Raw genomic sequence first — 27,771 nt, forward strand, 5'->3', positions numbered from 1 at the left:
TCACACAGACCTACCCATGCAGTGTCTGTGTCCACTGAGGAGGTGTTGCATATCAGGGGTACAACTAGGAAGAGCACAGGGACACATCCACCCACCACATCTACCCCAATTCCGAGTCCATTGAAGCAGGTGGAGGAGGGCACTGTAGACACCACCCCTGGCACAAAGACAAAGCAGGGCACTGTAGACACCACTCCTGGCACAAAGGCAAAGCAGGGCACTGTAGACACCACCCCTGTGAAAAAGGCAAAGAAGGGCACTGTAGACACCACCCCTGTGAAAAAGGCAACGCAGGGCACTGTAGACACCACTCCTGGCACAAAGGCAAAGCAGGGTACTGTAGGCACCACTCCTGGCACAAAGGCAAAGCAGGGCACTGTGGAGACCACCCCTGTGAAAAAGGCAAAGCAGGGCACTGTAGACACCACTCCTGGCACAAAGGCAAAGCAGGGCACTGTGGAGACCACCCCTGTGAAAAAAGCAAAGCAGGGCACTGTAGGGGGTACACCAGAAAAAGAGGGGAAGGAGGACCTGAGGCGTAGCCAGACCAAGCGTTCCGCAGGATCCAGCACATCACCAGAGGTAGTGCCAGTGTCTGCACCTGATGTGGGACAGTTGGTGTGTGTGCCTGTTGGGTCATCAACACTTCCCATCAACCCTAAGACGGGGAAGCCAATTCATATTCCCAAAAAGTGGAAGGGCACCACTCCAACCTCTCCCACCCACACTGTGTCAGAAGACTGCATGACTCCACCTTCACGTGCCACTATGCCACCGGGTCCACACAGCCCTCCAGCTTGCCAAGTCACTGTTAGCCCCACAGCACCTGGGGCTCTGTCACCCCTGTTAAGTGGGCCTGCTGTCACCGACACACAGCCAGGTCCAAGCCTGCATGACTTCCAGGAGTGAGTTGACATCCCCCTCATGCGCCTGTGCATCATACAGGTGTGCTAGTCCTGACCATTGTTTACAACCATGGACACTGGGCCTGTTGCTCTGCTGTACTCTCCCCTGACCTGGACACTGGCCCTGTTGCTCTGCTGTACTCTCCCCTGCCATGACACTGGCCCTGTTGCTCTGCTGTGTCGTGCTCTCACCTGTGCCTTGGACACTGGCCCTGTTGCTCTGCTGTGTCATGCTGTCACCTGTGCCTTGGACACTGGCCCTGTTGCTCTGCTGTACTCGTCCCTGCCTTGGCCACTGGCCTTCCTGTTTGTGTTTTACCTGTGCATGGTATATAGTTTTTTGCATAATTTTGGGCCTTGCTGTTGTCTACTATTGTTGTACCGCTGCATCTGTGCAATATGTGAATAAATACAGTTACTTCTGGTGTGTGTTTTGTCGGTGTCCTTGCTGATTAAAGTTCTGTTTGTGTTCGCATTTGATTGCCTGTGCACCATGCTCCATGTATCACTTCAACATTGCAAGGCTCTTTGCAGCCATCATAATTTTGGGCAGGGGTGACAGGGTCTTAAGTCCATTCTGAGCTTGCAAATTGGGTGATCTGTGATGGCTATTTTACCTGCCAAGCAGTAATCTTCTTAGTGATTTGCTGTTGTTGCCTACACTGTTCACATGTGTGGTTGGGGGACACTGCCAGCACAGGATGTGATGCTGTGCAGATGTTTCGAAGCTGGCTGGGATATGTAATGTAGTATGTGTGTGGATTGCTTTCTGTGTGTCCAGCCTTATATGTGTATGGTCATCTTGTGTTGGGCCTTGGTCCTGGTGCCATGGCCTACATGAGATGCGTGGTGTTGGGTGTAGCAGAGGTGTGCAGTGTGAAGGGTGTCAGTTTGTAGTGGGTGTGTGTGTGCCCCTGTATTGTGTGAGACACACATGTGTCACCCAGGAGTTGTATGCCTGTTGTTTGTTTTGTCTTGCCCTGGGTAGAGGATTGTATGCCCTTGTGTGAGCTGTTTGTAGTGCACTGTGCTGTGTGTAGGTGTATCCATGGTGTTGTGTGAGACTCCTCCTTGTTGTGTTTGTCACTTTGGAGTGTACAAAGTGTGTGAGTTGCACGTCAGTGTTGTGTTTGATTCGTCCTCAATGTGTCTTGGGTGTTCTCAGCCCTCCACAGGGCTCCACAGGGCTTGGTCGCCCCACTCACTGCTGCCGCTCCTGCCTGCCTTTGCCGCCTCCTGCCTGCAGATTCCTTCGCTCGCTGCCCGCTGCTCCTGGGAATTTCCCGCTGCTCCTGGGAATTTCCCGCTGCTCCTGGGAATTTCCCGCTGCCCGCTGCTTCTTGGAATTTCCCGCCGCTGCCTCCCTGCGGCCCCGCCCCCCTGTGATTCCATTCGCCGCCCCGCTCCCGCCACCCAGCTGCTCCTCCCTCCCGGCTCCTTACTTAAGGGACCACAGAGTGTGACCGCTCAGCCCTCCACAGGGCTTTGTCGCCCCACTCACTGCTGCCGCTCCTGCCTGCCTTTGCCGCCTCCTGCCTGCAGATTCCTTCGCTCGCTGCCCGCTGCTCCTGGGAATTTCCCGCTGCTCCTGGGAATTTCCCGCTGCTCCTGGGAATTTCCCGCTGCCCGCTGCTTCTTGGAATTTCCCGCTGCTGCCTCCCTGCGGCTCCGCTCCCCTGTGATTCCATTTGCCGCCCCGCTCCCGCCACCCAGCTGCTCCTCCCTCCCGGCTCCTTACTTATGACGCCCCCAGAGCGACCGCGCAGCGGGAGCACCGATTGAGCGCCGAAGGTGCGCCAAAGGTAAGCCCGTCTGCGCCCGTCCGCGCCTGGCCCGCGCCCAGCACCAGGACCCCTGGCCCTCCCCGCCGAGGCAAGACGACCCGACTGACCTACGACGCCGCCACTCTCAACGCAGTTAATGCCGGCCGGACCCACGCCTGCTGCCGAGCCACCCCGAGACGCACCCACGGACCCTTCACCTGCTGCACCTGCAAGTTCACCTGCCTCCGAACCTGCCCCTCACTCGCCAAGACAAACACCAGCAGCAACCACCTCAAGTGCATCCTGATCAACACCCGCTCCGTCCACAGACACGCCGTGGAACTCTGGAACCTCCTCGACGCTACATCACCGGACGTCGCCTTCCTTGCGGAAACCTGTATGAACGCCTCCTCTGCACCCGACATTGCCATCGCCATCCCGGACGGGTACAAGATCATCAGGAGGGACCGCATCAACCAGACCTGAGGTGGCATCGCCATCTTCCACAGGAACACCATCCGCATCCCGACCGACGCCAACGACTCCTTCGCCGCAGCCGAACATCTCCACTTCCAGATTCACACCGACCCTAAGACGACCCTCAGAGGCACCCTCGTCTACAGACCCCCAGGACCACGCACACAATTCAGCAAAGACATCACAGACTTCATCAGCCCGCACGCCCTCCCCTCCACCGACTACATCCTCCTCAGGGACCTCAACTTCCACCTGGAGAACAACAAGGACCGCAACACCACCGCCCTGCTGGAAAACCTCGCCAACCTCGGACTCAAGCAACTGGTGACCACCCCCACCCACTACGCCGGCCACACGCTTGATCCCGTCTTCTCTTCCAGCAAGTACATCACCTTCAGCCACGCCACCGGACTCCACTGGACCGAACACAGGTGCGTCCACTTCAGCTTCAAAAAATCCACGACCCACCACCACACGCAACAGGTACCTCACAGGAATTGGAGCAAGATCACCGCAGACCAGCTCACCACCTCCCTCAGCCAGAGCCCACCCGCCAACACAACGGACCCCAACGAAGCAGCCCGCAACTTCACACAGTGGCTGACCGCCTGCGCCGACGACCTCGCGCCACTAAAGAACCCTCCCAGCAGACCCAGAAGCAAGAAGGCATCCTGATTCACCGACGACCTCAAGGACTCCAAGAAGACCTGCCGCACCCTCGAGAAAGCCTGGCTCCTCGACCGGACCACCGACAACATGACCACCCTCAAACACGCTACCCGCAAGCATCACCAGCTCATCCGCACCACCAAGAAGAAATCCCAGAAGGAACGACTGGACAACAACGCCGACGACAGCAAAGAGCTCTTCACTATCGTCAAGGAGTTCTCCAACCCCAGCACCGGCACCAACGACATCACTCCGTCACAAGACCTCTGCGACTCCCTCGCCTCGTTCTTCCACTGCAAGATCGCCGACATCCACAACAGCTTCGACGCCCCACCCACGCACCCAACCGTCGAACCAATGCCCCCCACCGCCACCCTTCGCACCTGGACCAAGGTGACCACCGAAGACACAGCCCGCACGATGAACACCATCCACTCCGGATCACCGACCGACCCCTGCCCACACCACGTCTTCAACAAGGCCGACTCCACCATCGCACCCCAACTCCGGAACATCATCAATGCCTCCTTCAACACCGCCACCTTCCCGGAGAGCTGGAAGCACGCCAAGATCAGCGCCCTCCTGAAGAAACCTACAGCGGACCCCACCGATCTCAAAAACTTCAGCCCCATCTCGCTCCTCCCTTTTCCTGCTAAAGTCATCGAGAAGATCGTCAACAGACAGCTGACCGCCTTCCTCGAGACGAACGGATCCCTCGACCCCTCGCAGTCCGGCTTCAGAGCCAACCACAGCACCGAGACCGCCCTCATCGCAGCCACCGACGACATCCGGACCCTGCTCGACAAGGGGGAAACAGTGGCCCTCATCCTCCTGGACCTCTCCGCTGCGTTCGACACGGTCTGCCACCGCACCCTAGTCCAGCGCCTCAGCAACATCGGTATCCAAGAGAAGGCACTGGAGTGGATCATCTCGTTCCTCGCCGGAAGAACACAAAGAGTCCGCCTCCCCCCGTTTCGCTCCGAGGCCACCGAAGTCATCTGCGCCGTCCCGCAAGGATCTTCACTCAGCCCCACCCTCTTCAACATCTACATGAAACCTCTCGCAGCCATCGCACGCCAGCACAACTTCAACATCATCTCTTACGCCGACGACACCCAGCTGATCCTCTCCCTCACCAGAGACCCCGACACCGCCAGAACCTGCCTACACAAAGGGATGAAAGACGTCGCCGAGTGGATGAACGACAGCCGCCTGAAACTGAACTCGGACAAGACAGAAGTCCTCATCCTGGGATCTTCGCCCTCCGCCTGGGACAACTCCTGGTGGCCCCCAGCCCTGGGCACCGCACCCAAGCCAACCGACCACGCACGCAACCTGGGCTTCATCCTGGACCCCTCCCTCTCGATGACCAGACAAGTCAACGCCGTCTCCTCATCGTGCTTCAACACCCTGCGTATGCTTCGCAAGATCTTCCGCTGGATCCCGACCTGTAGTGTAGCTCCTATTTTCCCAATAGGCTCTGCGCATTGGAATAGTGCCTACAGCAGTAAAGGCCTAGGCCAGACGTTAACTAGGTCTACTACTGTCGATACTAGACTTAATTTTTGGGTTTGCCAGCTAAGCTCAGAGTTCGCTAGAAACTTTCTCGAATGTTCAAGGAAGGATTAACTCCCCTGATTAGACAAGAAGGGATTTAGTTTCTGACAACCATAGAACATGACAACTTTGCTCTCCCCTAATCAAGAGTCAATCTCAAGAGTCGTGTGAGCACAAGGCAATTATTTTACTCAGTCAGTACGTGCATTCTTAGTCTCATCAGAATGTAGAGAAAAGGAAGAGACGGGCGTGTTCAATAAAAGATGTTATTTATTGATCAGTCTCTTTTCTCGTACAAGAGAAATGGATCGATATTATTGCAATACTTATAGTTAAGTAAAGTGCATACATTAGAAGCAATAGTATAAAATAATACTGTAAAAACATTGATATGGTTTCTGAGCCATATGATGTTTAAAATGATTAAAATATATTTATATACACATATACATTTGACTAAACGTACTCAACTGGTGTTTCTAAATACGCCTACCCCGTGTACCTGACCTAAGTCTAATGCGTGGGCGGGAATAGAAAGTTACAGTTTAAGTTAAGTTTGTTTTTGCCAAGTGAATAACTAAAGAATTCTCTAGGAGGGGTTATTCAGTTCTGTACCTGGAATTTAGGATGAATGAGGAATGGTATCTCTTTCTCTGCTCTCGATATTCCAGGCTGCCTGCGAGGGCTGCCCGGAAGCGCCGGTGCTGGGTCTCTCGGCTTGAGATAGCAGCGCGTCTCTCAGCGCGTCAGGAAGGCGGGGCTGCTGCCTGCGGGGTCTGCTTCTGCTCTCGGCTTCGGCAAGTATGGCTGCTCCGTCTTGTCACCACGCGTGTGTTTGCATAGGGCAAGGTCGGCAATATTTATACCTTAAAGGTGCCGGGATTGACGTAAGGATGGACATAGGTACGTCAATAAAGATGTCATACGACTTGCTCGTTAGCACATTCTTTACTAAAGTTCTCTGTGAAATCAAAACAATGGCCGCACGGATTATCCAGGTTGTCATAGGTTTGATTTGTTATGAGAACGTCGTATGCCTTATCAGGGGCTGGAGGAATGTCGCTTGTCTAATTAGATCTCAAGCGTTATGACCTAATCAGATAACACGTTCCTGTGCCGTAGTGTGACTGCGTCAGATAACGGTATCTGCATCATGGGGGATTTCTTGCCTCATGGGCTGACTGTTAGTTAACTAGCTAGTAAGTTTAACCAGAATAGGGTCAGGAATAGGGGGATCGAATCAGAACCTATAGAAATACACGACACCCACTCCACGCTAACTATGGTCATATCTACTAATCTATGCATAGTATAACATAGTACAACATACTATAGAGTATAGTGTATACCTTACCACCCCAAAATACATAAATGCATTTCGAAATTTTCAAATATACTGAAAAATTGCAGTCATATATATTGTATGCACTTAAGCTATGAATTAAATGCAAAAGTAAACACGCATTGTTATGCATTATTGCTTGTTGGTATATGAGAAATACACATGAAATGGCTCTTAATATGGCTATACAGAAAAAAAGTCGAAACCATTTCATCACATAAAATCTATTGCGAACATACCAGCGGGCAGCTAAAGTCTATAAAGTCTATAAAGTATCTAAAATAGAAATCTTAGTTCTCTAGGAATAGTCTCTTACTTTAAGCAGAAAATCAGTGTCCCGGGAAAAAATATATAGAAAAATATTTTAGGGGCTTGCTGAAAAAAGTTGCTGTCCGTGAACTGGATTGTAATTGTTCATGTGACTTTTTATTTTTAAAGTTGAAGGCCGAATTCAGGGAACGCCGTGTGCGAGTTTAATCAAAAGTCTCTATTTCTGTTCCGGAGAGAACATCATATCATTCAGGCTTTCGAAAAAACTGTCAACAGCTTCATGGGAAAGTTCCTCTAAGTCGGAAATAGGGGTAACCATGCATTCATGCGCATGATTGTCTCCATTGACATTCTGATTTGCATTGCTGACAGAAGGTCGTACCTGTTCGATGCTGCTTTCATCTTGAACTTCACTACTCTTCAATCGCAGTGGTGAAGATTCCAGGAATGCCGTCATCAGAATTGGCAGCCTTTGAGGGCAGCACAGTGCGTGAACCTTGGTAGGAACCAACAGTGTATCTGCATCCACCGGCGCATCCGATTGTAGCGTCAGACAGGTGTCTAACACGCATTCTTCTCCGCATAGCAGACACCTTAGTACAGGTAAAACACACCTTTGCCACATTGGTCAAAACCCACCCAAAATTCAATCCATGGAGAAACTAGATATGTTTCTTTCAGTTGTTTCAAAAGTTCCTTAGCTTTGTCTTTAAAGGATTTTGATGATGGCTGTGTCTTTTGTTCGCTGAAGCCGTCAGAGGAATCATCGAAGTTGATGAAGTAACCGGATGCAGTTCTGTCAATTGTTCCAATTGGTTCAGGATTTTTGTTTCTCGCATTTTCACTTGGTACTTCTGTATAGATTGGTGTGTCTCTGCTAAATGTCTTTATTTGGGTTTTCAGAGGTCTAAGTTCTATTGCATTGTTGCATAGTCCTTGTTGTTCTTCCGTAGGCGTTTCGAATGTGATGAGCCTCTTTGATAGGACCTCTGTACTGGTAGCAAACCTTGGTGTTCTGCTACTTATTGGGAGTCCACTTGGCCTACTGTTGGTTATCGGCCACATGTTGTGGTTTTACCAGGTCGATGGATACAACTCGGTTCTCCTTTTTTCCAGCAAGTGGCGGTAGTACAACTGATCTTGTCCCGTTGACAGACAATACAGGAACTGCTTTTCTGTAAGAAGGCCCAAATTCCTTCTTTACCGCGATCTTCTCCCTGACTAGATCCCCGACTTTTGGAATCCAGACAGGTCTTGCTGGGACAGGTGGTGATTCTTCAGTGGTCGTTGGCTGTTCTTTCAACTGTATGTTGCTCAGGTCTTTTCTTGTTTTGTTTAAGTCCTGCAAAATAGCCAAACGGTCTTTGACATCAAAGCTTTTTTCTGTTACCACTGAAGTCTGACTATCAAGGTCAGAGATCAACATCCTAGTTCCGAATAATAATTCGTACGGACTGAATCCCTTCAGAGAATTTCTTGGCAAGTTATTAAGACTACGTTGGACACTTATTAGATGTTTGACCCACCCAGCTCCCGAACCTAATATCCTTTCTATTATAGATTGCTTTCTGTCTTGGTTTTTTCTTTACACCATCCCATACCCTCAGGAAGGAAGTGAGAAGATTCCCGCTGGGCTGTGCTCATTTGGCCATTCTTTCCCCCCCCAGGCTGGATTGCCTGAGAAAAGTAAAAAAAAATGGTCGAACGTAGCATGCTCTTAGCGTATATGCCATTTAGACTCGCAAATCTTGTATAACAGTCCGGACGTCAGCCGAGTGTTGTGGATCTACATTATAAGTGGGAACTAGCCTGTATATGTTAATCGCAAGCCATTCTTTTTAGTGGTGATGTTATCTGCCTTGATACGACGAGGTATTAAACTGCTTCTCTCCCCACTGCGATCTCTGTTGCAGTTTGGGCAGTTTTTTACAAACATGGTGTAGTGCAGGCTCATGCCTGGCCACCAGTACCGTGATTGTAATTCTTCCAGAGAATCCTTTAATTTAAGGTGTCTGAGACCCTCGCCCATGTGTGCGTCTGCGATTAACAAGTTTCTCCTGTCCATGTTTGGAATCACTCTATCCCCCACTCCAGGGATTCGAGCAAAAGGAATGGAGTTTGCATCTATGATGTATGTGTAATTGAGTGGATAGTTGATCGGTAACGCCGAGCAGTCGCCTTTTGATGACGTTTTTACTGCCAGCAATGTTTCGCCGTCAATGTATTTTAATGTACGCTTTTTTCGATCTACGGGAGCCGGTTTACTGGCTGCCGCTGCGGCTGTTTCAGCCAATGAATTCCCTACAACGTGAACGCCATCACGCTGGTGACTCAGTGAGTGTGTCACGTGAGTCTTTGGTAGTTCTTTTTTCAAAAGAGCTACTTGTTCCCAGAGAAGTCTCTGCTTTATTGGTGCACCTGTGTCATCTTTGTAACCGTTCTGAATCCATGTCTGCAAATCCTTGTTATATGCTTTGACGCAGAAATATGAATCTGACACTATAAGTGTCGGGAATTCGCGATCCGCATTATCTAGCGCCATTTTCAAAGCTAATATTTCAGTTTGTAGTTCTGAATTAGTTTCTACTGAGTGTGATTTTGTTAATAGAGGTCTTAGTTTACCTCCGTGCCACACTTCTTTTGTAATCTCACATGTGGGATTGTATGCATGTTCTCCCCAAACGGAGGGTTGAGCATGTCCGTCTGTATAGATTACACAGGCGTAATGTCTTAGAGGCAGAATGTCGATTGGCAGAGGATACGTTTTTTCATATTTTAGATTTTTTAATTCTTCTAGTTCTTAAAAGACTGTCAACCAGGCAATACTTGATAATTCATATCCTCCGTACTGAATTTTCAGATGGGCAATTCTGGATTTTTTGAAGTTGAATTTGTAACCCTCTGCAGCGAAACCAAGTATTATGGTGTTCACTCTTTTCAAGTGAGTTTCCAAGTCATCATCTGTTAAGTAAATGTCATCGACATAAGATAATGCTTCATCATCATATTGTTGTAGTAATTCTGTTACTCTCGCTGAGAATACCCCCGGGCTGTTCTTGTACCCCTGGGCTAACCGACAGAATTGTTTTTGAGTGCCATTTACTGAGAATGCAGTTAAATATCTGCTCTCTGGTGCTATGTTTTGACAAAAGAATCCGTTGGAGATGTCCAAGGTTGTTTTGTATTTTTTGCGCACTATGTTATTCATTAGTGCAGCACTGTGTGAGTTTTGCACTGCAAAAGTTTTGCAACATGTGTTAAGGTGTCGGTAATCCAAAACTAGACGGTACGAATTGTCTGGTTTGGAGACCGGAAACAAAGGATTGTTCATTTGTGAGGTGCAAGTTTCAATCACCCCTTGGTATTCTAGCTGATCTAGTATTTCATTTACTTGTTTTTTAGCTTCTTGCTTAATTGGGTACTGCCTTTGTGCAGTAGGTTGTGATTTTAACTGGACTTTGTGAGGAGGAGAATCCTCATCCCATCCTACATGATTTTTATATAAAGCAGGTGCTAAGGCCACTGCCCACTTTCTAGCAAGTGTATATTTTTTATGAATCGGTATTTGATTCGAGAAGGCAGGCATAATTACTTCTTCGCCATGAGGGCACTCCCTGACAAACTCCGGTGGCCAGTCTTTTTCAGCTAGAAGGATGTCATAGCCCTTGGATAGGTTATCCCAAAATAGTCCCCTTATTTTCCTAGTCTTATCTCCCTCTATACGTAATGTTATCTCGTATATTTTGTGGGGCTTGCTAACTCTGGTATCTGCAGTTTCCACTTGAAGGTATTCATTCGTGTCCACTGTCTCCAGATGATTCATAAGGACTTTGCGAGCTATGCTCACCTCTGCTGCGCTGTCTAGCATTGTCTGAGCCCATTCTCCGTTTTTCAGTTGTGTCCTCAGTATTCTCGGCATTGTTAACTACCTTGATACTGGCTACCTTCTTTTTTGGAAATTGTGATTTCTTTTTCAGTTGAGCAGGTTCCTTGTCTTTGGACTTGGCGTGCTCTTCTGATCGTCCTCTTCTTTCCGATTTCTGCGAGGAATTCTGAAAAGATTGTGACGGACGTGTATCAATGTCTTGATATCTATCAGGTTTTTTAATATTATCCCTATTTCTAAGGTTATATCTATTCCCAGAGGGTTCACTCTGAGGTGACCTTTGTCTCGGGTTTGGAGATTTCTCTCTTCGCCTAGGAGACCTTCCTCTGGACTGGAATTTCTTTTCTTTAGGATTGGATTGTTTATTTCCATCCCAGTTCTTTTTTGGTGAATTATTATTAAAAAATATTTTTTCTGGACTTGTAGTCAGTTGCGGTTTTACTGGTATTCCACCTAGACTATCTCTGCCTAGTTCTTCATAGGATTTTTCTATGATTCTGGCAATTTCAGCTGGTTGGTCTGCTATATCTGTCTCTTTTAACCTCTGGCGGATCGCCACGTTTGCTGCTTCACCCTTTATGTTGGCTAGTAATATAGCCGAGACCTGCTTGAAGTCTTTCAGTAATTTCATACCAAGAGTTAAAGCAGGTTCTGGACCGTATTCATCTTGAATTTGTTTTAGCACATCTGGTATCACCGAAATGGATGGAACACCGTGCGTTTTTGTATAGATGGAAGCAAAGACTGTACCCCAAGTGTCACAGTCCTCAATGTGTGGTGCGATTCCCATTGGGAGACATATAGTCAGAATCCTGTGTTTTTCTAATGGGGTGGTGTCAGGAAACACCGCCTCTATTTGGGTAATTTTCTGTGCCAACCAGAATGGTATTTGTTCCCGTTTAGCTGGAACTTTACCTAGGCAGGATTGGATGTTCTGTGGTGTGATTTTATTTGTGTTCCCCTGGTGAGGGGTCAGCTGTGGAATTTTAATCGCTGGCTGAATTGTTGAAGTCCGCATTACATACTGAACTAATTGTCTATGAATTTTTAGTAATTGTTTCAGCTGTGTTAATAGTTCAGCTGCAGGCATCCTATCGATGTCTGGATGTGGTGTGTATCCGGCTAAGACCGGCCACGTTGCTCCTGGTCTTCCTAAAGGACCGAGCCTTGTAATGTGATTGTTATGTATTAGGGCGCCATCAAATAAGAGCAAATGCTCTTGGAATTTGAGTGGTACTTCCACCTCCTCGAAAGGAGTGTACTCATTAGGAGGTTCCTCTACTTTGTAATAGTGGAAGTACTTTGTTACAGCATTTGCTGCTGGAAAATTTATCCATGTATAGTATACCTCTGTCTGCCGATATTCGTGTGCCTCGATTACGAATATGACTGTGCCACCTCTAGGTGTCAGTCCATTTTCTATAAGTTTTAGAGTTATAGCTCTTCTTTTGGCGACCTGGATGAGTATTATATCCGGGTCTGCATCGAGTGCTGTAGTATCAGCTGCTGCTATTTCAGTAGCTAATCTAATTGCTTCTCTTTCTTCATCACTCTCCATTTTACTGACAGAATGGTATTATTTTTGTTTGCAGATCAGGTTTCTTTATGGAAACAGAGATTAGGTGCACAATATTTTGGAACTGTTTTATCCTTCAACGTTGACTAGACCAAGAACCATACATAGGAGTTCCCTCCTGCGAGGTTTTGGAGGATATTATAACCTTTCACCCACTCCAGACGTCTTTGGAGTATTTGGGAAAAGGGGTCTGAGTGAGAAAGCACGACTGAGTTACTCTAAATGTCTTATGTTAGTTTTATCGCCCTTTCCAAACGCGTTGGGCGCCATGTAGTGTAGCTCCTATTTTCCCAATAGGCTCTGCGCATTGGAATAGTGCCTACAGCAGTAAAGGCCTAGGCCAGACGTTAACTAGGTCTACTACTGTCGATACTAGACTTAATTTTTGGGTTTGCCAGCTAAGCTCAGAGTTCGCTAGAAACTTTCTCGAATGTTCAAGGAAGGATTAACTCCCCTGATTAGACAAGAAGGGATTTAGTTTCTGACAACCATAGAACATGACAACTTTGCTCTCCCCTAATCAAGAGTCAATCTCAAGAGTCGTGTGAGCACAAGGCAATTATTTTACTCAGTCAGTACGTGCATTCTTAGTCTCATCAGAATGTAGAGAAAAGGAAGAGACGGGCGTGTTCAATAAAAGATGTTATTTATTGATCAGTCTCTTTTCTCGTACAAGAGAAATGGATCGATATTATTGCAATACTTATAGTTAAGTAAAGTGCATACATTAGAAGCAATAGTATAAAATAATACTGTAAAAACATTGATATGGTTTCTGAGCCATATGATGTTTAAAATGATTAAAATATATTTATATACACATATACATTTGACTAAACGTACTCAACTGGTGTTTCTAAATACGCCTACCCCGTGTACCTGACCTAAGTCTAATGCGTGGGCGGGAATAGAAAGTTACAGTTTAAGTTAAGTTTGTTTTTGCCAAGTGAATAACTAAAGAATTCTCTAGGAGGGGTTATTCAGTTCTGTACCTGGAATTTAGGATGAATGAGGAATGGTATCTCTTTCTCTGCTCTCGATATTCCAGGCTGCCTGCGAGGGCTGCCCGGAAGCGCCGGTGCTGGGTCTCTCGGCTTGAGATAGCAGCGCGTCTCTCAGCGCGTCAGGAAGGCGGGGCTGCTGCCTGCGGGGTCTGCTTCTGCTCTCGGCTTCGGCAAGTATGGCTGCTCCGTCTTGTCACCACGCGTGTGTGTGCATAGGGCAAGGTCGGCAATATTTATACCTTAAAGGTGCCGGGATTGACGTAAGGATGGACATAGGTACGTCAATAAAGATGTCATACGACTTGCTCGTTAGCACATTCTTTACTAAAGTTCTCTGTGAAATCAAAACAATGGCCGCACGGATTATCCAGGTTGTCATAGGTTTGATTTGTTATGAGAACGTCGTATGCCTTATCAGGGGCTGGAGGAATGTCGCTTGTCTAATTAGATCTCAAGCGTTATGACCTAATCAGATAACACGTTCCTGTGCCGTAGTGTGACTGCGTCAGATAACGGTATCTGCATCATGGGGGATTTCTTGCCTCATGGGCTGACTGTTAGTTAACTAGCTAGTAAGTTTAACCAGAATAGGGTCAGGAATAGGGGGATCGAATCAGAACCTATAGAAATACACGACAGACCGAGACCAGGCACTCGTCACCAGCCGACTGGACTACGGAAACGCCCTCTATGCCGGAACCACAGCCAAGCTACAGAAAAGACTCCAGCGCATCCAGAACGCCTCCGCCCGACTCATCCTGGATGTCCCCCGACGCAGCCACATCTCCAGCCACCTGAGGAACCTGCACTGGCTCCCCGTCGACAAGAGGATCACGTTCCAGCTCCTCACCCACGCACACAAGTCTCTCCACGACCTGGGCCCCAAGTACCTCAACGACTGCCTGACCTTCTGCACGCCCACCCGCCAGCTACGGTCCACCAGCCTCGCCCTCGCAGCCGTACCACGCATCCGAAGAGCCACCGCCGGAGGAAGATCCTTCTCTTACCTGGCTGCCAAGACTTGGAATTCCCTTCCCATCCACCTTCGGCTGACCCAGGACCATCTCGCCTTCAGGAAACAACTCAAGACCTGGCTGTACGAGCAGTAGCATACCCCTCCCCCCAAGCGCCTTGAGACCCTCCCGGGTGAGTAGTGCGCTATACAAATGGCATGATTGATTGATTGATTGATTGTGTGAACTGTGTGGCCCTGCTGCTCCACACTGGCATTGTGTTTGTGTTTGTCATGCATTGCAGGCATATGTTGGTTTTTCAACTCCTGTATGGCATGGTGTGAGTGGTTTTAGGCCATCCCCTATGTGTGCCACTTGTGCTTGGCCATTGTGGGTGTTCCATCCCTCTATTTGTGTGTGGTACACCCCTTACATGTCTGCTACTACATGCAGGCTCTTTCACTTAGATTTCAGCTTTTCCCTTGGTTTCCATGTGTGTGTGCCTCCCCATCACTTCATATGTAGGCTTGTGCTTTGTGGTGCTGTTCTTGGGCCATATGTGTTGTTCCACTCTCGACATTGCCCCAAAGGTTTATGTGTGCTGTCCTTGTGCTAATGGTCATTCTGTGGTGGTCATGTGCACTTCAGCTGTGTGTGCTGGCCAGTGCTGTGGTGGAGGTGGCTTTGCTCTTGTTTCCCAGAGTGGTGCATGTGTAGTTGTTGTGTTGGATGTGTGGATGTAGGATGTGGTATAGCTTCAGTTCCTGGGTGTGGTGTTGTATTTGTGCAGTGCTGATTTGTGGTGTGTGATGCGGTTGTGTCAATCATGCCTGTTATGCAGACAATTCTTGTCGTGCAGGCGGTGCTGTGTGCTGTGTGTATGTGGCCTTGGCATTGCCTGATGTACATCCCCTGTTGTCTTGTGGTGTTTGTTGATTGAGGTTTCATGTGCATCTGTGATGGGTTTGATGTGGCTGTGTGTGTTGGTTCAGATGCACTTCTTGTGTGTTTACTGTTATGGTGTGTGTGTTTATTTCCTGGGTGATGTTGTTGTGTACTCCTGTTGGGTCTGTGCTTCCATTGATTTTCCCCAGTTTGGATGACAGGGTATGTGTGTTTGTATTTGAGTTCTGTATGTGTTCCTGTATTGTTTGTGTGTTGTTCTTGTGCAGGCATCGGTTGAGGCATCCCTGTTTGTGTGTGGTGTTTGTGGCTACACCCAGGGTGTGTGTGTGTGTGTGTGTGTGTGTGCTGGCAAGTATTGTGAGCCTTGAGTGTGTGTGGCAGTGGTGTTGTGTGTTCCTTGTCAGCCACTCCTGCAGTGGCTGTCTCCCTGGTTGTGTGTTGTCTGGTGCAGGGTGTGTATTGTGCTTGTTGTTGCAGTGCTTGTTGGTGTGCATGGGGATGCACGGGATGGGCACCTGGCCTGTGGGTTGGTGGTGTGTGTCGCTGTGTCGTTGGGGGCTGTGTGACCCTGTGGTGTTTGTGGCCTGCCCATGCCTTGGAGTGGCCCTGCCTTCTGCATAGTGCGCATGTGTTGACCGCGGCGGTGATGTGACCGGGACCGGGACGTTGCTGCTGGTTGGCGGTCACTGTGTGTCCCGGATGCTGAGGGGTGCCTTGTTGAGAGGTGGGTGATGTGTGGGTGCCCGTGTGGATTTGTTGTGCCCCCAGCAGGGTGTCTGTGTGGTGATTGGACCTTGTGTCGGCCTGTGTGTTGTGTGTTGCATTTATGTATTTGCGTACCTGCGGCGGCGTCAGCGGCGGCCAATCTGACGATAGTGTTGTAGGAGGAACATCACCTGATGCATATGGAGGGCTGGGTTCATGGCGGTTAGGACCGGGTCTCGCCTATCTTGCTCCGCTGTCGAGTTTCCGCCTGCTCAGGCTGGGCGGTGTCTCCGCTGCGGTGCGTCAGCTTGTTTGGACCATCCTAATTTGTCGAGCGGGGCGGACGTCATTCTGCACGGCAGAGAGTCTCGATTGGCTCCTGCCGCCGCGGTAACGGGCGCACTTTGATGGCGGTGTGCGTCGCTCCGCGGCGGACGGGAAATGACCTATGTTTCCCTATCCTAATGTGGCGGACGTGAGTTCCGCTGCTCGCGGGCGGAAAAAGCTGTTTTTCCACCCCACCCCATAGAGTTCTATAAAGAATTCTACCTGTGGTTGCTATATCTGTCCCCTTCAGACCTGCCCTGGGAACACTGCATTGGTTCCCAATACCTCCATAAATGTTTGCATTATATCTATAGCCATACAGGAGCAAACGTACTCCTGCAATAGCTATACAACCAAAATCAAAGTTCCCACATATGGTGTATATGCTGTGGCTGCTATAGAAATGCTTGCTAAGAAATCTGAATAAGTATACAAAAAAGTGATGGATGGAATGCTTGAATTATTATCAGCCACTGATAATTACTCAAGACCGCATCCCAGTCCATAGTTATTTTGCAGCCCATGCCACCTCAGTTTGCACCCTAGCCATATGCAAATCAGTCTTGACCCAGTTCCAGTGGAAACAGTCCAGCTCAAATTGCCAGGCCACATCCTCCCTGAACCGGAGCACAAGCGACCTAGGACTGGTATCAATCTAGTTAGGGCTCATCAGCCAGGTGTAGCTTTGTGCCAGTGTGCATGCTGTCCCACTTAGGGCGACACACTAATGTATATAAAAAAAGTGATGGATGGAATGCTTGAATTAATATCAACGACTGGTGGTTACTAAGGGCTGCAACCTGGTCCATCCTTATTTTGCACACCATGCCACCTCAATTTGGACACAGCCATATGTAAATCAGTCTTCATGTTGCTCCAATGGGAATAGTCCAGTCTGAACTGGCAGACCAGATCCTTCCTGAACCGGAACACATGCAGCCTAGGACTGCTTTCACCCTAGTTAGAGTTAGTCAGCCTAGCATAGGTTGATTCCAGCGACATAGTGTGCACAGTACCTACGTCTGGGCATACCCAATTTACTTAGAGCAACACACTCACATATACAAAAAGTGATTGATGGAATGGTAGAATTAATATCAGCCACTGGTAATTTCTTGGGGCTGCTTTCCAGTCCATTGTTATTTTGCACACCTCACCACCTCAGTTTGATCCCAGCCATATGCATATTAGTCTTGACCCTGCTACAATGGTAATATTCCAGCCTGTACTGGAGTGGTGGCTCCCCCATTGGGGGGTGGGAGTGTCACCCCCGCAGTGCGAGAAGGCAAAAACATAAATGGTAATAACTACCACCATTTATGTTTCTGCTTCTCGCACTGCAAGAAAGCAGAAGTGCCTAGTTGGGGGTGGGCGTTCCTGCTCGTGGGCAGGGGGAGTGGCTTGCCCTCTGTTGTAGGCAGTACCCACAACATTGGGCAAGCCACTACCCCCTGCCTTTGAGCAGGACCGCCCACTCTCCCTTTTTCTCGATGTAGGCTGCTACTACGCAGGGGAGGGAGGGAGGCTGCCTTTAACCTGTGATGATTATGAGAGCTGCCTGCAGGAATTGGAAAACCAGGACGGTAGGAGGTGGGACTCAGGACCCATCCAGAAGCTGAGGTGGCGCAGAACGGTAAGTTTTATTTTATATCTATTTTATTTTATTAATCCCCTCCTGCCCCTCCCCCCCCCACGACAACCCCATTTACATCCCTTCACCCATCATGCCGGTCACAACTGTAAGGAAGAACCCACCTTGTTTGGTACGCACATGTTTTACAGTTTTACAGATGTCACATACTTTGTCCCAAGGGCTTTTAAGTGATACATTCTAGAGTTGACACTTACGCATTGGACATTTACAATCAGTTAATTTCTTGATCTAAATCCACGCCACCGCACATGTTCCCTGAGCAGAAGTGACCGTGACTTTGTGCTCCTTCCTAGGGCCTCGCCCCCCCTTGACGCCCTCACGCATCCTCTGAGCTCACTCCCCGAATTAGGTCAGACTCTGACACAGAAAGAATGGATAGACATATATTATAAAGTCTGACGCGCAGCGCGTAATGTCGCTTCCATTGAGACTGCCACCAAAGTGGCCACTTATAGGTATCTGACACCTGTACAACTTCATAGAGGTAACTCTTCCCGTACTCCACAGTGCTGGTGATCTTGCGGTTCACTGGGCACCCTTACACACTTACTGTGGAAATGTCCCTCTCTGGGGGCATATTGGCAGCAGATCCTTGGCGACGTGGACTCACACTTTGACACCCAGATCCCTAGATTCCCGGTCTATGTGCTCTTGGGCCTCGATAACGCCATCACATTTCCCCTTAAATCCGGGAGGGGTAAACTGATGGCCCTCGCTCTAACGGTGGCGGTCCAAAATGTTCTAACTCATTGGGGCACCAACAAAGTTCCTACACGCCTGGGGTGGCTCCATAGGTTGTGGGCCATCTTGGGAATGGAAAAGATTTCTTGCTCTCTGACCCATCCAGGGGCCTCTTTTCATGATTTGTGGGCTCCCTTCCTCACGTTATTGACCTCCAAATTCACGGAACTCACCTGCCCTAAATACTTGCGACTATTGAGACTGACTGACCCCCCTAAGTTGCCTGCTCCGGTCTCTTCCACATCTTAGTGTGTCCTCTATGGCTTTCCCTGAATTGTTCTTCCTAGGCCCTTCTGATAGCGCTGTGCTATTCCCAGGGGAGGAGGAGGGAGGGGAGAGAAGGGGGGTTCCTGTTTCTTTATTTTCTTTTGGCTGGCCGAACATAGCCCTACGACTGCCGGGATGCATCCCGAAGACTATAGAGCGTTCTGGCTCGTTCGTTATTTTTTTTGTGTTGAAAACCAATAAAATATTTTTCTTTTTAAAAAGGATATGCTTGAATGAAAGCCTTTCTGTGTTGCCCGCAACCACCCAATAAGTAGCATAGTTGTAGGTTTGATAACTCCACAGGAGGTTGGGGCCCTGCAGAATTTATATACAACTGGCACAAGGGTCATGCCAAACATTCAATCTGTCAGTGTGTGACCAACAATATGCGTAACCTAGACATCCCTTGGATTGAATTCCTGCAAAGTATAGAATGCTTTTATATTGTGTGTTCTAACACAGCATCTTACATTTGGAGTGCCTCTAAATGTCACCATGGCACATCCAGCAGCTCAACATGTGCCTTTGCATGGGTATTCATTTTATTTGGGGCATTTTCTTTTATGTGAGCTGCAGGAACATTGAGGCAAAATTGTTAGTAGTCTCCTGTCTTATCCTAAGATTTCTGTTTGTAATCACAAATCTGGTACTAACTGGTACAGGTCATACTGTTGAGGGTTGATAAAGCTACCTCTTTCTTCTTTCAGTACATGGGGTTAGTCATGTTTAATAACTCAGATTAAAAATTTGGGATAGTGATCCCAGCCAGAAAATTAACAATCTATGCTCCTGTTAAGTAAGAGTACGCTTTTGTGAGGAATCTCAGGTATCTTATGGCCAGCGACACATCCTCCACTAAGGAAGAGGAGCGTCGCCTCACTGCTTTTTGAGCAGTACGAAAAGGAAAAATAAAATGATAATAACACAATGTTGTTATCATTTTATTTTTGCGTACTTGCTCAGAGTTGTATAACTTTAGGTGCGTGCAGGCCTGTGCTGTCACTGGAGCAGGGGGACGAGAGTTGGGCACTCTCTTGAGTGCGCATGATGGTTTGGCTGGCCGACTTGGGCCAACCAAACAGACATGCGCACTTAGCATATTCTCCACCAAGCTGTAATGCACTGCCTGGGTGGAGAACAAGCATAGCCTGCACCCCAAGTTTTAGGGCCCAACCAGGCCAATCAGACCAATCGCATTGCTGCTGTCATGCAGGTGACAGCAGAATCATGATTGGGTAGGGGATTCTGGGAGCCTGTGTGCTTCCTGTACTACCATGCAGAAGAGGACAGAGGAGCGAGGCTGCAGCAGGTAAGTTATTTTTTTTTTACCCACCCGCCCCCCCATAGTTTCATTCATTAGCATTCGCCTATGCTTATGGCACAAACACAGGTAACTCAGAGGCAGCATATTATGTTACCAACTTTGTAGAGTGCAAGGTACCCTGGAACTAGGCAAGAAAAAATGCCCTAGAGAAGGGCATTATTGAATATACAGCCAGGTTTTTAGAGCCTCACAGAAGCATAAAAAAGGCCTAGTGTTTTTCTCAGCATCAGTGGAAGTGTATTACACATCTTTGCAGCTGCTACCAAAGAGGTTCATTCCCAACCCATGCCTGCTTATATCTTGAAGCCACCACTAGGAAGATATCTAGGTCAAGACCCATACAGTTCTCTGTGAACAAATCACATTGAATTAAAACTAACCTGTTTTTGCAATGGAAGCTAATGCAGAGAGTTTTGGCCTGCTAATGCAGAGTAATGTGCATGCAGTCCTAATGCAAGTTTCACCATGGCATTCTGAATTCTCTTAAGTCTTGTCAACTGACCAACATGTGCCCCTGAGAGAGTGCTGCAGTAGTCCCGGAAAATAAGATTGGTCACCTGGACCAGTGCCAGGTAGGCGGCAGAGAAGATAAAAGATAGAATCTATCTCAACACTTTAAGAAAGACAAAACAGTTGGAAGAGAGGTGATTAACCCACTTATGAAGTGTTGGCTTGCCAGCTAAGAAAAAAACAAGATCCTTAGCCTATTCAGTTAGCTACAGAGGATTAGCCCAGGATGTAGGAGCAAATCGGTGTTATTGTCATTATATTTCAGGGTGTTTTCTCTGCCATCATACACTGATGAAAGCTCTGACTGATCCACAGAGGGGGGCATGGTCAAGATGGCATCAAGAGCAGTTGCAGAGCTCTGAGCTCCGCTCTCCACCCGCATCATCTCCCGCTGATTCTTAGCTTTAGACAGGCTCCGATCCCTGCTCGCATGGGCAGGGCCCCATTGTAATCACTGAGTCCTGGGGATCCCAGGCGCGAGTGGGGCGACTCGGTGCAGGCCGTAACTCGATCGGCTGATGTGCGAGCCCTGGTTCTCCCGACTTCTCCTGCCATCACCATTAAGGCATTGGGGCCTGAGACGAGGCGCTTGTGATCCCCGGGCCGCAGTGGGCTGTGAAACCAGAGACACCATTCATAGACAAGCGGCGGTGACGTGAGCCCACCTGATCCAGCGACCGGTACCTGCGGCGGTTTGCTCTGGGAGGAAGGGAGCAAACGAGAACCTGTTGGCCCACCGTGGGCCACCCCCTGGGAAGTGGTGAGTGTGCACCAGAGCCCCCGGTTCCCCCCTCTTTGTTCCTGAAACGAGAGAGGCGAGCTGGTAATGGGCCCCCACGCACATCTGGCTACACAAGGAGCATTTGGGCCTACCTGCACCCCCGGCACGCCAAAAGTCATCTACACTCCCCTGGGGACCGCGGGAAGACGCATGTGATGACTACCAGCGCTAGGAGTTGGGTGGGACCTGATTGCCCAGTAAAGAATGGCTAACATGCTCCCAAGTATATGATCCTTTTAACCTGAGCCCACCACTGACTTTGTTGAGTTAAGAGTACCGTGGTAAATCTGCTGACATGAAACCTATCGCTGTGGGGACCCACAATGTGAGATGCCCTAATCTGATCTAGCTGCCTGTGACACTATAACTACTTATTCTTGCGCTCCATCTCTGCGCCTCACAGAGGCACCACCCCAAGACCCTTAACATTCCTCAATCCTTTGTGGGACGCTTAGACCAGCATCTGGCCTACTGTCTCACGCAGACGACGCAATGGGTAAACTGAGGGCAGAAAATCCCCAGACACAAACTCTGGAAGTGGAGCCAGCACCCGCAGGGTCTGGGAATACGGACCCCTCGTGGCCCCCTGCTCAGGTATAATGCAGCAATCACTCACACAGCTTTCATGAACTGCAGCAATACTTGACATTAAAACCACTCTGGGTACAAAGATTGACTACCTTAGCATCAATATGGGGTACTTGAATGATGACCACAAGAAACTGAAGGGTCAAGTGGCAGAAACCGTGTGTACATTGGCATTGGTGCGACCCACTGTAAATGAGGCGTCCACACAACTGCAATCCCACCAACAAGAGGTGGACTTTCTTAAGGCACACATAGAGGACCTGGAAGGGCGCTCGTGCCGGAATAATGCATGCATTGTGGGTCCTCCAGAGCAGGTGGAGGGTCCCAACACGGAGCTCTTCCTTGAAGACGGATTTTCACGAGACGTCCTGCAGAGTGAGATGTCGAAGGTCTACTCAATTAAATGGGTGCACACAGTTCCTCACCCAGGTGCTTATCTTCGACCATTGGAGGCTAGAGTTTTTAACTACCGTACAGAGATCATGAACTGCAAGTCATCCGTGCCAGGGGCCCATGGCAAATTGACAATGCTACAACTCATATCTACCTAGACTATGTTCTGGCTGTGCAACTTCACCACTCCTCATACCCGGAGGTCAAGAAATTCTTGAGGGACCATGATGTTCAATACTCCCTCCAAAAGCCGGTGCCTCTTTGCATTCCTCACAAGGAGGGCATAGTCTTCTGCAATATGTCCAAAGAGGCATGGACCTGGATTGATCAGAAGGTTTGGCACATGCACCGCCCGTCTTACAGACGGGTCCCTCTCAACCATGGACACTCGTGGAATCACGCAGGGTCCAATGCAGAGGTTGGCTGCACCATCCAACGAACGCGCAAGTCACTCAGGAACAGGCACAAGCCATCAAAACGGAGCAACACATAGGATCTCCGATTCTTCTCCTAGACAGGATTCGGACTCTGACAGGACCATGGACCGAACGTTGCACATCACGGCCTCACAGCTTGAGGAGTTTTTGGGGATGGCCCGGCCCTCACTCCACATACTGAAAATGCATTGGGTTCACTTTTCCGAACTTTGGGATATCTTCAGATGCAGTGGTCGGATGGCCTACGCATGCATGCTGAGAGCCAAGCTGAATAGAGGGAGGCGGCAAGGACACTGTATACTGACTCTGCAATACCCTCTCCAACAAGCTAATATAGCACACCATTTGCTCTATGGTATTTTTGGTTTTATTTGTTCCACAATTTAGTGCAAATGCCCCATTGCCTGTTGGCAAAAAGGATTGGGGTGAAAAATTGAGAACCTCTGGTTGTTATGTTGATCTCTTTGCACGTCTGCCACCAATGGGGTCTTATAATTGGCTATACCTGGGTCACATTATGCGGGGGCAGCAGTATGCAAGGGGGGGGTCGAGATTATCCATCAGTAGTATGCTACACACCACGCTTACACCTTACGACCAAGTAGATGGCGCCTGGAGATTACTCTTTATTGAACTGGAATGTAAGGGTTTTGGCGGGGTGCACTACACAACACGAAGTATTTCAATACCTGCACAGCCACGTGATTATGTTTGCACTGCTGCATGAGACGCATCTCACTACGCAACACTTGCATTGCTCTGAAACCGCTAGAGGGATACAGGTCTAGGTATGGTGTATTCAGGGTACGCACGAGGATGGCTTATATGGGTTGCACCCCATTGCAAATCACACACTCCAGAGTGGATGCACAGGGCGGTTTCATTACCATAAAGGATCTCCTGAATGGGTCCCCCTTGGCACTGATATCTCTTTATGCCCTGAACTTGGACCAGTCCATCTTCTTGCGAACACTCACTCCATCCTTGCTTGCGGACCCCATGCCCCCCATGAACTGGGATGGCAATTCTAATGGCATGTGGGATTTCGACACGGATCACTCCCGCCCTCCACTTCTGGGAGCATAGTCTATTAAACTGGCACAACACATGGCGGAATGGGTATCCAATATGCTGTTCCACGATGTATGGCGCAGGCACGCACTTACTCGCACTACTCAGCATTACACGATTTGTATACACAGATAGACACGGTATTCTGCTCCGATAACACCCTTCAAAGCGTATTACACTCTGACTATTTGGCACGCCCGCTTTCCTATCATGCCTTGCTACAACTGCACTTGGTGTGGGGCATAAAGCGCCCCGAGATCTCGACCTGGTGCTTACCCAGCGCCACGCTTGCTGACTCATCTTACCAGGCCTCTCTCATAGACTCCATTATATCCGGTAAATGAGGGAACAGCCTCGTCAATGGGAGTGGAGAGGGATGCCCTCAAGACTGTTCTTCGAGAACAAGCCAATAAGACGTCATACGGCATCCAGAAAATGCTGACTGCTGAGCTTCGCACACATGAGTTAGTGATACAGAGCTGTGAGCAGCGCATCCATTCGGACCCCCAGATTGGCCCTTCGCTTGCCCAGGGTCGCTTGGTATATAGAAAAGCGATGGATGACCTTTGCACATTAGATTATAAAACATACCTGGCATGCAGACACAGGGAGGGTGACTAAGAGGGAAGCTAATTGCGTGCCTATTGCGATCCGACACTGCTCAACCCCCTATCACTGTCATATACACTGGAACTCTAGTGGACATGCAAGACGTCATTAACCAATCATTTTATGAATACTACACAGCACTGTATGTGGCCCCGGCCATGCAAGACCCCACCTCCATTCAAGATTTTCTTATGGGGATACAACTGCCACAGATTACACCAGCCCACTATGATGCCTTAGAAGGCCCCATTGCGCTCAATGAGATCATGGAAGCAATTGGACAATTGGCAATGGGCAAGACACAGGGGACGGACGGGTGGCCAGTGGAATTTTACGTCACTTTCTCACCATAACTGGTGCCTCGGCTGGCCAAGATGTATACTGAGGCCGACGAGACATGCGCACTGCCCCCCACCTTGAGGGAAGTGCCACTAGTGGTCCTGCCCAAGCTGAGCCAAGACCCTCTCCAAATGGCCTCCTATCGCCCCCTGTTGATGCTAAATGTCGACTATAAGGTCCTTGGGAAATTACTAGTGAATAGGTTCATTATTGCAAGGGGCAGGGTGGCTCTCCATAAACTGTACCTTCCATTGTGGGATGGCTGCTTGGGCGCCCCAAACTTTGAGCGATATTACGCAACAGATCAACTACAATGGCCAATGCGGTGACTCGCCAAAAAACCTCACTGAGCTGACTATGGGAACCCTGACTTGGGACCCTCCAACATTACTGGAATGGATGTTGGGAACGACTACACTGACTCAGAAATGTCAAGGCAACCTTTTAATGACAGCGGCCAGATGACACTTGGCACAAATATGTGTTATCCAGGAACCGTCCAGCACCCTAGGCTCCTAGCTTAGCACTGGAGCTCCTTCCTGGCACGTTCTCCTGTCATTGATGCCCATGGCTGAGATAATGGAGGGAGAGTGGGTTAGAGACATGGGGGGACATGTACGCAGACTCGCAATTGCAAACATTCGAGGATCTGATAGACACATGCAGAATACTGCAGGGTTCCTTTTTATTGCATGCCCTGCTGTCGCATCAATCCCTGCAAACATGGGACACTGATTGGGCTGAGCCAACTGTTGTAGGGGAATAACGCTACTAGAAATGATTTGTTAATCATTCATTGGTATTTTATTATAAGCAACAGAGAGTAGTTGGTGTTCCCATAAAAGCTAGCAGGTAACTGACTACTGAATCTCCTGACATGGAACACTATCATGACAAAGGATCCATATGGAACATTACATTTAAAGTGCAAGGCACAACATAATTAATATCCAAATACAACATATCCTCTTCTCTTCGTTTATTAATTACAAAATATCTCTTGTTCAGAATAAAACACTAAAATCCTACATAGTAACACAAAAATAACAATTAATAAACAAGTAGAACGAATAAAAGAAAATAACTATTTAATATAATTAATAAACTTAAGTTTCAAACATCATCACAGAAATAGTCTTGTAAATATCTTGGAGGATGCCTGTATCTCTGGAATGACACTCTGTTATTTGCATTTTCTTGTCTATTTTTCAAAGACACCATGGTACTGTCATTAGTATTCTTACCAAAATCACTACTTAAATGTTCCTCACTTCTCATACATGTTTCATCATTATTCAAAGCTAAATATGAACTAGGATATCAATTTCCACTATCACATTCATTGTTTTTACTTTTCTTGTACAAGGCCACCCTTCTCAAATTCCAATGTTCTCCATTAAATAACGTTACAAACCTGTTATGAACAGATTTAACTTTAAAAGGACCTTTGAATTTTGTAAAACCACTACTAATACAACCTGGTTTAACCTTCACAAAGTCATTTACTGATATGTTTGTTTTTTCCTTTAGAATATCATTTTTATTTGAGTTTTCATTACTCAAATTTGCCAAACCAATGCAATCTTTCATCCATGCTGGAATGAGTTTCATACCCGCTGAACGTCCCCTCATCATGCTGAAAGGAACTTTCCCAGAAATATTATTCTCAGTAGTACGATACGCCCACACAAGATCTTCAACCATATCTTTGACAATACCACCAGTTGATACAGCCATTTGAATAGCACCCTTCGCCATGCGATTCGCTCTCTCCACGATACCATTTCCTTGCGGGTTATATAAAGATGTTCTACTATGTATAATCCCACAACAATTAAAACATTTTACCATTTCATCCGAAGTTAATTGAGCGCTGTTGTCAGTAATCAATTTCACTGGAAATCACTCTTCCCTGAAAATCTCTGACATCAACCTAATGGTACTCTTAGTGGTTATTTCTCTAGAAAACTTCATGATTAACCATTTTGATGTGACATCAATCATTACAAAAGCAAATTTTAAATCCAACCCCAAACCATTAAATGGTCCAATAAAATCCATACACACAGTATGCCAAGGTAATTCAGGATCATCAATTTTTCCATGAGACACTTGGCTACCCACCTTCAATCTCTTTTCACTCTCAAAACACCCCCACACCTCTTAACCCATTCAGAGGTTTGTTGATCCATTGCAGGACACCAAAAATATTCTCTCAATCTTTTCTTTGTAAGAGACTGGCCCAAGTGTCCTTCATGTGCCAACTTGAACAACAAAAATCTAAGATCATGTGGTTGGATAAACTTATCATCCTTCATCACAATATTTCCTTCTTTATCAAAAATGGACAATTCATCCAATACTTTCAAATATGGTCTAACAGCCATGGCAAGTGTACTCTCACGTCTTGAACCTTTAACAATCAAATCCTTTACACTGCATAACACCTCATCCTTAGCCATACTTTCATTCCACTGTGTCCTTCCAATAGCACCATTACACATTCCCACCATTTCATCTATACCTGCAACTGAACCTTCACATTGGAATGATTCCACACCAGATTTGTCTACCTCATGCCATGGTAAGGGAAGTCTTGACAAACCATCCGCTTGATTCTTCTTCCATCCAGCAATATTATCTATTTTGTACAGAAATTCCTGCAATCGAGCCGCCAATCTCGCCAACCTAGCTGAACCCTTCACTGCACCACCCGG

The sequence above is a fragment of the Lissotriton helveticus genome, chromosome 2_2 (assembly GCF_964261635.1).
Source record: "Lissotriton helveticus chromosome 2_2, aLisHel1.1, whole genome shotgun sequence".
Lineage (NCBI taxonomy): Eukaryota > Metazoa > Chordata > Amphibia > Caudata > Salamandridae > Lissotriton > Lissotriton helveticus.